The sequence below is a fragment of the Pyxicephalus adspersus genome, chromosome 4 (genome assembly GCF_032062135.1).
Source record: "Pyxicephalus adspersus chromosome 4, UCB_Pads_2.0, whole genome shotgun sequence".
NCBI lineage: Eukaryota > Metazoa > Chordata > Amphibia > Anura > Pyxicephalidae > Pyxicephalus > Pyxicephalus adspersus.
In genome coordinates, this window is record NC_092861.1 from 9,798,160 (window position 1) to 9,810,745 (window position 12,586).

Here is a 12,586-nt window from a genome sequence, read left to right on the forward strand (position 1 = left end):
TGTGGAAGATCCCAATGACAAAATGTAATTTTCTAGAGTGCACTTTGAATGCCTAAGAGCAATTGTGCAGGTTGCAAAATTGTTTAATTTACCAAGATAGAAATTGGATTTAATTTTTAAAAATGTTTTCTTTATTCATCATAAATAATTTTTAAACTATTATTATTTCTCATTACTTTCACCATTTTGAATATTAAGGTTACTAAAGTATACAAGGTGTGTACAAGCAGAAATTTATATAGAATTCCACATATGAAGAATGCTTTGAATTTCAGATCATCCCCCTGTGAATACTGTGATGTGAAAAGCACAGTTTTAAAATACCATGTGCTACCACCTTGGGAACCTTAAAAGCACATTATAGACTGTGCAAGTTTTAATGTAATTGCTGCATATATATTTATTTTCATCTGTCACTGACTACAGTGACATGCACAATAAAAAATAGTGCACAATTATAATAGTTCATTATTTTTTATCTTATACATTTATTAAACACATCTGACCAATTATCTTTACTGTTTATAGAAAGTTGACATAGTTTATATATTTGATAAGACTGACCTTCCTCCTAATTTCCAAGTCATAGTTAGGGATAATGAAGTTAGCTATATTCAGGATATTGGAACACACACAGCCTTGAGAGCACAGATTGGAATCTCCCTGTTCAGGCAATGTTCTATTGCCAATAGCTTTTAGGCATATCCGAGACAGGTAGGTACTGATACCTACCATCAGAGGGAGTCCTACAGCGGAGGTACCTCAGATGATGTTTCCACCTTCACCAGCAGATGGAGTGTGTCTGCAGAGGTCACTAGTCCTTCAAGCCATGTAGATTGTGCAAGGTGTCCCATAGCACAATGCATGAATATAACACAAACTGAGAACCAGGACATTCATCACCAGTCCTTCTATTGGGAACACAGATCCCCTTGACCTGTGGGGACATGAGTGCAGTGCGTTTAAGCATGGGCAGAACATATAAGTACATATAAGTTTGTATAGGTGTGGGTAATATGCACAGGAATGAAGAGTGAAAGGTATGACAGGGGGCAGTATGTAGACACGGGGCAGTAAGAGAAATATGGAGGGTATAGAGGGCAGGGCAGAGTATAACATACTGAGGACTGATCACTGGGGGAATAATGCACATGAAATGCAGACTGGTCACTGACGGGTGCTTATACTATGCTGGTGTAAAACCAAAGAGTTAATGCTGAAACTTAAGGCTAAAAAATCTGTATATGGAGGGGCATCTTACTTCTGCTATGGATAGTGGTAAATAATGAAGGTGTACTATCAAAAGGATACAAGGAATAGAGCAATGTGTGTCCTTAAACAAACACAATGAGAAGTCATGCAAACCTTCACTTCTGCAGTAGGGCAGCAGAGAGAAGTTCTTTGTCCCCCCTTTCTCCCACTCTTGTCTCTGATCTTCCTCAGGATCCAACAATCCAGTTTGGCTCTCGACCCTTAAAAAACCATCATCTACACATTTGACATAGGGCAGCTGTCTGCAGGTACTAAACTTCTCGCTGTCCCCCTCATTAGAGCTGGGAGTAGATACATGTAGTGTCTCTCCGAGGACAGCGATACCTGCACCACAACCTAAGATAAAGACAGAGGGGGAGAGACTTTATCATTTTTTTTAAAAGAAAGGATTTTGAAACTCCCCCCTTTAAAAAAGTAATTGTTACTTAACATGAAAAAGGTTGTCTACCCTTTTATGAATAGTAAAACTTTTAGTTTAGGTCTGCATTAAAGCCTTTTTTCAAGGCAGATAAAAGGGAGGGGACAGCCCAAGCCGCTCTAGGGAAGAGAAAGTACAAATCCGAACCTGTTCCTCCAGAAGGTAATATTATGTATTATTTATATAACGCTGACATATTACGCAGTGCTTTACAAAGTCCATAGTCATGTCAGTAGCTGTCCTTCAGAGGGGCTCACAATCTAATGTCCTTCCATATTCATATGTCTTTATTATAGTCTAAGGAGAATTTGGGGGTAACCAACATAACTGCATGTTTTTGAAAAGGTATTTTATCACAATTGACCATCATGGATGGATAAAAGCACCGTACAAATGTTCACATGATCATTATTATTATTAAGTCATGTTTTATTGTTTTGCATTTAAAACCACCAGGAATTAATGAAACAAACACAATGCCCCTGATTCATCAAGCAGAATCGGATTATCGGTCGCGCATTCGTATTCGCGATCGAAATCGTACGCAATCGCGCTATTCAGCAACTAAAAAAGCTCGCGGCCGGAGCCGCGCATCTCCGGCAGCTTTACACTGGCGAGCTTGTATTAAAAGTCACTGTTCCCCTAAAAAATCATTCTTTCTAATGGCTGTACTGTAATGGGAATTTCTCCAGAAGGAATGTTAACCTATCATTGTTTACCCAGTAGGGGACAGCTACAGCCTTTACACTGCTTAGATTAGGTGTCTTTCATTTTAGTTGGTGCAATTTAGATTATCGAAAATAATCACGAAGAAAGAAGAGGGTTTTTTGCATCGATCCGATAAAGCGTGCCATTCCAACTTCAGGGTGACAATCGAAAATCCATCCATCGATAATGCGGATCCTTCAGTTTCCCGGCATAAATATCAGATCACATTTACAATACATGGACTGCAGTACACTGATTGGCCACTAATGTTTTAATGGCGCTGTTCTGAAGAAACAGCTGTTAGGTCTTGCTTGCTAAACTAAATACACGTTTAGATGTCCCTGCTGCCTGCTCCCTGAAAACTGTGCCAGACGTCCGCGGTGCTGCAAGAGTGGGGCTGGCCTGTGTGTGGAGGTGAGTATCAAAAAAAAATCCAGAATTTTCGAAAATCCAACACTCCTCAGGTCCGGAGGTTGCCAGATTTTTGAATGTCAACCTGTACTAGGATGTACTGTTCTGATCATTTTTTTTATCACATCTTGCAAAATGTGTTATGAGATAAATGAGAGCCCAAAGTGTGGTATGTACAGTATATCCAATAATATTGATACATGTATTGTATTTTTAACATTCAAATAATTTTCTGAGTTTATAAATATGTTTGTGAGCGCCTAATCATAAAAGGTGCCTGTAATAACTTTATTTGTTTGTATTTCTCAGTTCAACCACTGACTGAACTATAACAGCTTTCAGTCAATTTTTTTTTTTAATTTTTTTTTTTACTCTGAAACTTCGGACTAAGCTATTTGATGAAATATGATTTATTATTGTGAGTCACTATGAAGAACTATCTACTTCCACCTGGGTATGTACTGTACATTGCATCAATGGAGCTTTGAAACAATGGGTTTATGCATCCAGGTGTTTACCGAAGTGATGAGAAGCAAAAAGTTCCAATAGTTGTCAAAACTGCAAAACCTTTATCTTTTTAATTATTACCTAATTAAAATAGTATTCTTTAGTACTCAACTTACTAAAAAAATTAAAAAAAAGTATATAGTTACTATAATTTTCTCTCCATTCTCAGAGGTGACAAACTAGGGTGCTTGGGTGAGTAGGGTCAAGTTCATTTAGTGAACTTTGTGTATTTTACATACTTTATTGTAATTTTACTTGTATGTTGTTGTGCTAAAATTCTATTTTATTCTTTTTGTACCTCTGTTTGTTTTTTTCCCTTTTTTTGAAAGACGTCAAATGAGAAGCCATTTTTGCTACAAGAACAAGTCCAGGCCAGATAAAAGGAGTTTCTCAAACCATCAGGAACCATTTAAACCAAAACCATCTTTAAACACAACCAACAGCCATTTGAATTTTGCTCTTCCTGTTAAATAGATTTTGTTGTGATTGTGAAATGTCTCCCAAATTGCCTGAATTTTATCAAAATTGTGAAATTGGTTAATTTAACATAATGCTATTGGTTGTGTGTGGAAATACTGCACAGTTTTAAGGAAAGAACTGAAATTTGAAGGGGGGCATGACTAAAACCTCTGAATACATTGTAAATGTGAATACGCTTCAGGAGCGCAACATTTTTAATATAAAGGTAATATCTAAAATAAATGGAGATTTCATACTAAATTGTCTTTTGGGTAAATTTACCAAATTCTCACCCACATTCTAAAATTCCGTTCTAGAAGGTTGGAAGCTGGAATAGCCACAGCTAGTGGGGTCAGCTAAAAAGAATTTGTTGCAATTATAACATATTTTTTCCTAAGAGGCGTTAATGTTTTTAATTCATAGTGATTTTCTGACTTATTAAAGTAAAATAAACCCTGACATTGCAAAAACAGTCACAGCTTACTATTTCTGAACATGAATGAAAACCAGGACACACAGCACAGTGACGTTGAGTATAGATATGCAAATATGTTTTATGATTTATGAGCACTTCATTCCATTTCAGGAAGCCTCTACGTTCTTTATGTCATTTATCAAGTGGAGAGGAAACCACTAGAAAAATTGTAAAGGTTGTAAAAATGTTTAATTTGCCACCATAGAAAACAGTTTTATTTTTTGTAATTATTTCTTTTTTTTTTTTTTTTTTTTAAATCTATTGAGTTTACAAATGAAAATATACAACGTTTTACATTTGTGCAAACTATATACACATTGATTAATACAGTTAGAACTTAGTTAACTGTTAACAGTTAGAATTTAATTTTGTGTAACATAAGTGACTCCAGACCCTACACTTCGTGCAATGGCCTGGAGACCCCTTTTAGCAGCAACCAAAACTGACAGTCATGAGAAACTACAGTAATACAAACTTAATTCGTGAAATAAAAATAATCTTTATTGAACATATGTAACTCTTTCCCGTGTCATATTGGACTCTCTCCTACCAAACCGAATGCGAGAAATAAAGGATCATTATTGAATACATTCCTGTATTCTTGGGATGCATGAAAATCCCACCATGAGGCCCATGTTGTGTAATATTTTGTAATTGTGTCTCGGGCTGAGTGAATCAATTCCTCCATTTCAGCAATGTGATCAATTTGTGTAAACCAATCTTTATAGTTGGACTAGTTGCTGACTTCCAAATACTCGGAATCAATAGTTTGGCCGCATTCAATATGTGAAAAAGCAGTGTTTTTTTGAATTTTTGTGCTGTGGACGGGGTATGATGTAGTAGAATTTGAGCTGGAGAAATAATATTTCATATAATACAAATTATATTCTCCAGTAATTTTCAGTATTAGTTTGATAATGTTGTCCAAGAAGGGGCAGATCATAGAACAGTTCCACCACATATAAAAAAAAAAAATACCTACTTCTAATTTGCATTCCCAACATTGGGGATCACTTTGAGGATGATTTTTGTGCAAAGAGCCCTCTGTACCAACTGGTGTAAATTTTAAAATTATTTTCTTGAAGGTTCATATTTTGTGAGCCTTTGGCAGTAAGTATGTTAATGTATTCCCATTCCTCATAAGAAAATTCTATCCCTACGTCTGATTCCCATTTTTTTGGAGAATGATCTACAAAAATTTTCTGCGTTAGTGAAAGGATATTGTAAATGTTTGAAATTGTGTGTCTTAAAATTATTTCTTTAGTCATCATTATTATTTTTATTACAAATATTATTTCTCAATATTTTCACCATTTTATTTATTAAAGTTTCTAAAGTATACAAGGTGTGTACAAACAGAAATTTATATAGAGTTCCACATATGAAGAATTCTGTGAATTTAAGATCATCCCCGTGAATACTGTGATGTAAAAAGTATAATTTTAAAATACCATGTGGTTCCAACTTAGGTACCTTAAAAGCATATTATAGACTGTGCAAGTTTTAATGTAATTGCTGCATATATATTTATTTTCACTGACTACAGAGACATGCACAATACAAAATAGTACATAATTATAATAGTTCAGTATTTTTTATAGAATCTTATACATTTATTAAACACATCTGACCAATTATCTTTACTGTTTATAGAAAGCTGACACAATTTATATATTTGATTAGACTGACCTTCCTCCTAATTTCCCCAGATCCAGTTTGCTGTATTGGTTTTTCTCTTGGGAGATTCCCTGTTGGTCCCCATCGCAGCTTTGGATCTCCATCACCTGAGGAAAGGAGGGTGTCCACCAGTCACAAAGTTCCCGTCATCAGTGAAAGTTAACTTGAACATTGGTGGACAGGAAGCTCCCACCATGAGTGGGGATGTCAGGAAACGTTCCATCTCTCCATGGGAGTACAGGTAACACATCACTACTGTCGTCTCTCAATTATTACTTTGAAGTAACACGCACAAAAAATGGGCAGGTTTTACATTTGTAATGCATTTTTTCCCCCAAAATATCTAATATTTCTAGTTCAAATTTTAATTTTGTAAGGAAAATAGCAGGTAAAAATTGGCATTTTTTATTAAAGCAAAGAAATCACCAATATTATATATTCTGTTTACTTGTCTAGCGTCTATCTATTTTTAAAGGACGTTTGGGTTGAAATACAGGGTTGAAATTCACAAATTGGAACAATTTTCCTGCTTTTTATAATAAATACAGATAAAATTGTCTTACTCTTTATATTTTTATCATACATTTAATTATATGATAGCTTTCAATTAAATGTTAATTTCCCCCAAGTTCTGCCAGATATTCACACTACTTTGGTGATGGTATGAAATAATAAGTCCTGTTTGGAATTGGAGGGCTTTTTTGAAGTCTCAACCTTATGCATACCACATCAGTCATTTAATCAAAGAAACATTGGCTGTCCCCATAGAGAGGCATATCGGAAAGCCTTCTTTAAAGAAACCTATGCTGAAAAAACTATGCAAGCTGAAAATACAACTATTTGGACATTCATGTTGACCTTAATATTAACTAAGTTGGAACATAGAGCCAGCAATCTAAACACCTCTGGAACTCCTGTCCTGCAAGATTATTACTGGAAATTTCCCAAATGTATTGAAGAAGAAAGTTCACCCCAATTGCAGTGTACCCGAATACCATTTAAAGTTCATTATCTGATTACTTGTTGCCCGAAGCTCCCCCCTTACTGACATTCGTTATTCTTTGCCAACAGCTATGATGTAAACAACAACCGATTCCCATCCATGATTGCCGAGGCCAAGTGTCTCCATACCGGGTGTTTGGATGCTGAGGGTAACGTGGACATCAACCTAAACTCTGTCCCCATCAGACAGGAGATCTTGGTCATTCACCGGGAGATGAATGGTTGTGTCCCCACCTTCAAGCTGGAGAAGAAGATGGTCACTGTTGGGTGCACCTGCGTTCGTCCCATGGTCCAGGAGCAATAATACGGAACAACACATATCCTATTAGACTCTGCCAGGGTACCAAGCGTACATATTTCACAAAATAGTAAACCCCATGCAGAGTTTTTTGTAGAGTAGGTATATCTAAACCGAAAGAGTGGGAAATAATTTAACTGGCAAGTTCTACTGAACAGAGCATCTATCTGCATATTGAAGAATAATAATACTGATCAAGTGTGGTCACTTGTGTAGCAATGTATGTTGCAAATTCTATAATAACTGTATTTTACCTATGTATTTATATATTTATATATTTTAATACAATGTTTTTATTTATTTATGTGTGATGATATAAAAATAAAAGAAACAAAACAAAGCTACAAGTTGTAAAGTTCTTTATCTAGAGAAGGTTTATAATAATTCTGTACTGCTTTTCTTTTTAATATAGAAATGGATCAGTCTGGACAAAGTGATTTTTTAGTTATAGGTGGTGCTTGGTGGTGTGAGTCAGTCCCTGGCTTTTTATATGTTTGGTAGACTGTATGGGATTTCTGTTTGAACTTTGTTCTTATCTACCTGAGAGTTGTGAGTAATCCCCTCCACTTAGGTTGGTTCCAGTTTCTGCTTTTACATTCTTCATATCAGGGCCAAGATGGGGTAAAGATGAAGTGGGTGCTACAATGTACACCATTTCAGCCCGCTTGCACCCTTGCCCTTCCTAGTCTCGGGAGAAAGTTGAGGGACTCAGGGCAATTTCTTTATTTTCACCACTTGGATTTCAGAAAAGTACTGTTTATTTGCAATATTTGTGCTATTTATTACATCACGAAAACATTTATTGAAATTTGTTTCAATAGGTGTACAAAAATAAACTCTCTAGTATGTGCAGAAGAGTGTGGAGGATATGACAGTGGGCCGTATGCGCAGGAGAGAAGGGATCACAGAATTCTTTGGTGGGAGGGTGGACCCTTTGTGCACTAGCACGCTTGGATGAAGAGTGGGCAAGGAACAAAGTTCAAGGCACCGACCTCAGGCTTCACCAGTGCACCTTACAAGTGGTTATGGACTTTGGGAATTGGTGCTCAGGTTGCAGCCCTTGCACACATTGAAACTGGTAACAGCTCAGGTAACAAGGTTGCGTGCAAACATTCGCACTTATTCGTGTACCTTGCACATATGGTTTGCTTTATGTTATACAGTACGTTACTACTAGAAACAACAAAACCATCAAGTAGGTGATCAGTGTCTAGAATAAAGGTAATGGACCTCAAGGAATGAGGTTATACTAAATAATACTGTATATGCAGGCAAACATTTTCTGACTTATAATATCTTATGAATATGTAAAATATAAGATCATTTTTGCCCAAAAAACCCTGCCTGTTGATTGTGTTTCTGTATAAAAACTGGTAACAGCTGACTGTTGCTGAGCTTAGGAGTGGTAAAGATTTACAAGGCAAAAAGATTGCTAGCAATCAGGGGTAATTAAATGGAGCCAGCATAAGATACCAGACAGAAAGACAAGATGAACCGCCAATATTTTAGGCAAAGTCATAGTTAGGGATAATGAAGTTAGGTATATTCAGGATATTGGAACACGCACAGCCTTGAGAACACAGACTGGAATCTCCTTGTTCTGGCAATGTTCTATTGCCAATAACTTCTAGGCATATCTGAGACAGGTAGATACTGATACCTACCATCAGAGGGAGTCCTACAGCAGAGGTACCTCAGATGATGTTTCCACCTTCACCAGCAGATGGAGTGTGTCTGCAGAGGTCACTAGTCCTTCAAGCCATGTAGATTGTGCAAGGTGTCCCATAGCACAAGGCAGGAAAATAACACAAACTGAGAACCAGGAGATTCATAACAAGTCCTTCTATTGAGAACACAGATCCCCTTGACCTGTGGGGACATGAGTGCAGTGCGTTTAAGCATGGGCAGAACATATAAGTACACATAAGTTTGTATAGGTGTGGGTAATATGCACAGGAATGAAGAGTGAAAGGTATGACAGGGGGCAGTATGTAGACAGGGGGCAGTAAGAGAAATATGGAGGGTATAGAGGGCAGGCAGAGTATAACATACTGAGGACTCATCACTGAGGGAATAATGCACATGAAATGCAGACTGGTCACTGACGGGTGCTTATACTATGCTGGTGTATAACCCAAGGGTTAATGCTAAAACTTAGAGCTAAAAAATCTGTATATGGAGGGGCATCTTACTTCTGCTATAGATAGTGGCAAATAATAAGTGTGTCCTGTGGGAAGCATGCAAGGAATAGACCAATGTGTGTCCTTAAACAAACTCAATGAGAAGTCATGCAAACCTCCACTTCTGCAGCAGAGAGAAGTTCTCTATCTCCCCTTTCTCCTGCCCTTCTCTCTGATCTTCCTCAGTATCCAACGATCCAGTGTGGCTCCTGACCCAGTCTTAAAGAACCATCATCCACACATTTGACATAGGGCAGCTGTCTACAGGTACTAAACTTCTCGCTGTCACTCTCATTAGAGCTGGGAGAAGATACATGTAGTGTCTCTCCGAGGACAGCAATACCAGCACCACAACCTCACCATCAGTGTGAATATAACCGTAAAGCGGAAGTAAACTAAAAGAAGCCCTTACCTTTACTTTTGCAGATCTGTTGATCTCTCTGGAGGTCTACTTTGTCCTAGTGTGAAGGTAGTGCCAGGCGTTGCCATCTTCATTACCCTTCTTTGGCCTACTGCCTATGTCACCCAAACTCACACTGCACAGGAGCAGGATCGGGTGGGGTAGCCTGTGTTAAATGGCAATGGCTTTTTTTTTCCCCATTGAAGAAAAGCTCCTTCTGCATATACCCTAGATCAGACATGCACAGAAGGAGCAGCCAGAAGTCTCCTAGGGTGTACGATGTATGTATTCCAGGAAGATCTGCTCTCACATTGTCTATTTATTGTTGACAGAGACATAGGGGAAGAGACTTTACCATCTTTTTTTTAAAAAAAAAGGGTTTTTAAACGTCCCCACTCAAAAAATTTAATTGTTACTTGACATGAAAAGGTTGTCTACCCTTTTATGTATAGTAAAACATTTAGGTCTGCAATAAAGCCTTTTTTCAAGGCAGTTGGAGGGGAGGGGAAAGCCCAAGTAGCTCTAGGGGAGAGAAAGTACAAATCTGAACCTGTTCATCCAGAAGGTAAATTATCAATTATTTATATAACGCTGACATATTACGCAGTGCTTTACAAAGTCCATAGTCATGTCAGTAGCTGTCCCTCAAAGGGGCTCACAATCTAATGTCCTTCCATAGTCATATGTCATTATTATAGTCTAAAATCAATTTGGGGGGAACCAACCTAACTGCATGTTTTTGAAAAGGTATTATATCAGAATTGACCATCATCGATGGATAAAAGCACCGTACAAATGTTGATATGATCATTATAATTATTAAGTCATGTTTTATTTTTTTGCATTAAAAACCACCAGGAATCAATGAAACAAACACAATATGTTCAGCTGTAAACTGTCCAGTTTTGATTTATGTCTACAAACACTTTTTTCCACCAGCTAACCCAAACAATCATCTGGTCTGACTCCCCATAAAATCTGACTTCCCCGGGAATCTCATACATGGTACACCCAGCTACTGAATTTCCATCACACAAACTGTACTGTAATGGGAATTTCAGATTCCATGGGAATTCCAAATTCCAGAAGAAATGTTAACTTATCATTGTTTACCCAGTATGGGACAGCTACAGCCTTTACACTGCTTAGATTAGGTGTCTTTCATTTTAGTTGGTACAATTTAGATTATTGAAAATAATCTCAAAGAGAAAGGAGGATTTTTTGCATCGATCCGATAAAGCGTGCCCATCCATCAGAACGGACACCTACGGGGACGTATGCGGATGGGACAGACACTGCTGTATACCATGACTAACAAGGTGATGTTAGTTAATTGTTACATTAATGAATACTGTAATGTTAGAAATTAGGCTTTGTCCAACCAAAGAAATAACATATTGCTTATTGTATATATTTTTGCAGTGGTCCTTAATTAGCCTCCATATCCCCTGAGGAAGTCGTTAGGGGTGAAACGTGTTGGGGCTGGAGATATTACACTGTTCATATAATTGTTACTTGGACCATTTACCCTCAAGATGTATTTGTACATCAAGTATATATGTGTTTATTCACAATTGAATGTTTTTATCTGGGTTATATGGTTTTGTTTTATAATACTATAATAACGTTTTGTATATTCTTTTAAAGAAATCCACTTGAGTGCCATTTTAAAACAAGAAAATTCATATTGTGGGTATTCAATATGTATATAAAGTGATACATATAAAGTTAAGTTATTTTTGAGGCATTGTAGTTCAATAAAATACTCATATATCAAATACTGATATGGAGTCATAAGTACGTTTAAAAAGAATAGTAACTAGTAACTCAAAAAATAGTAAGTAGTAATATGCATAAATCATACAGAAAGCAAGTGTTACAAAAAAGTTTAAAACTAAATACATCATTTAGCCCTGGGAAATGGTTTGCTTTTAATGTGACGATCCATTTGGTTTCAGTTTGGAGGAGTTTTTTAGATTAAAGTCACCTTCTCCCACATTTGGGGATACCTTCTAAAGGGCTGCAAATCTAATACAATTGGTGTCAAATTTGTGTTCTGATCCTACATGAAAGCTGATTGGAGTGATCATTTTACCATTTTTAATTAAGTATAATATTTTCCCACCGGTCCCTGATCTCCCCTGAATATTGTTACAATTTAGGTTATTAATATTTGAAAAATCAATATAGTTCTGAAGACTTTAGCCTTCCCTTCTGTCGCCTTTTCATATTTTTTAGTCCAACTACAGGGTGACAATCCAAAATCCATCCATCGATAATGCGGATCCTTCAGTTTCACGGCATAAATATCGGATAGCATTTACAATACATGAACTGCAGTACACTATTTGGCCACTAATGTTTTAATGGCGCTGTTCTGGAGAAACCCCTGTTAGGTCTTGCTTGCTAAACTAAATACATGTTTAGACGTCCCTGCTGCCTGCTCCCTGGAACTGTGCCAGATGTCCGCGGTGCTGCAAGAGGAAGGCTGGCCTGTGTGTGGAGGTGAGTAACAAAAACAAATCCAGAATTTTCGAAAATCCGACACTCTTTAGGTCCGGAGGTTGCCAGATTTTTGAATGTCAATCTGTACTAGGATGTACTGGTCTGATCATTTTTTTATCACATCTTGCAAAATGTGTTATGAGATAAATGAGAGCCCAAAGTGTGGTATGTACAGTATATCCAATAATATTGATACATGTATTGTATTTTTAACATTCAAATAATTTTCTGAGTTTATAAATATGTTTGTGAGCGCCTAATCATAAAAGGTGCC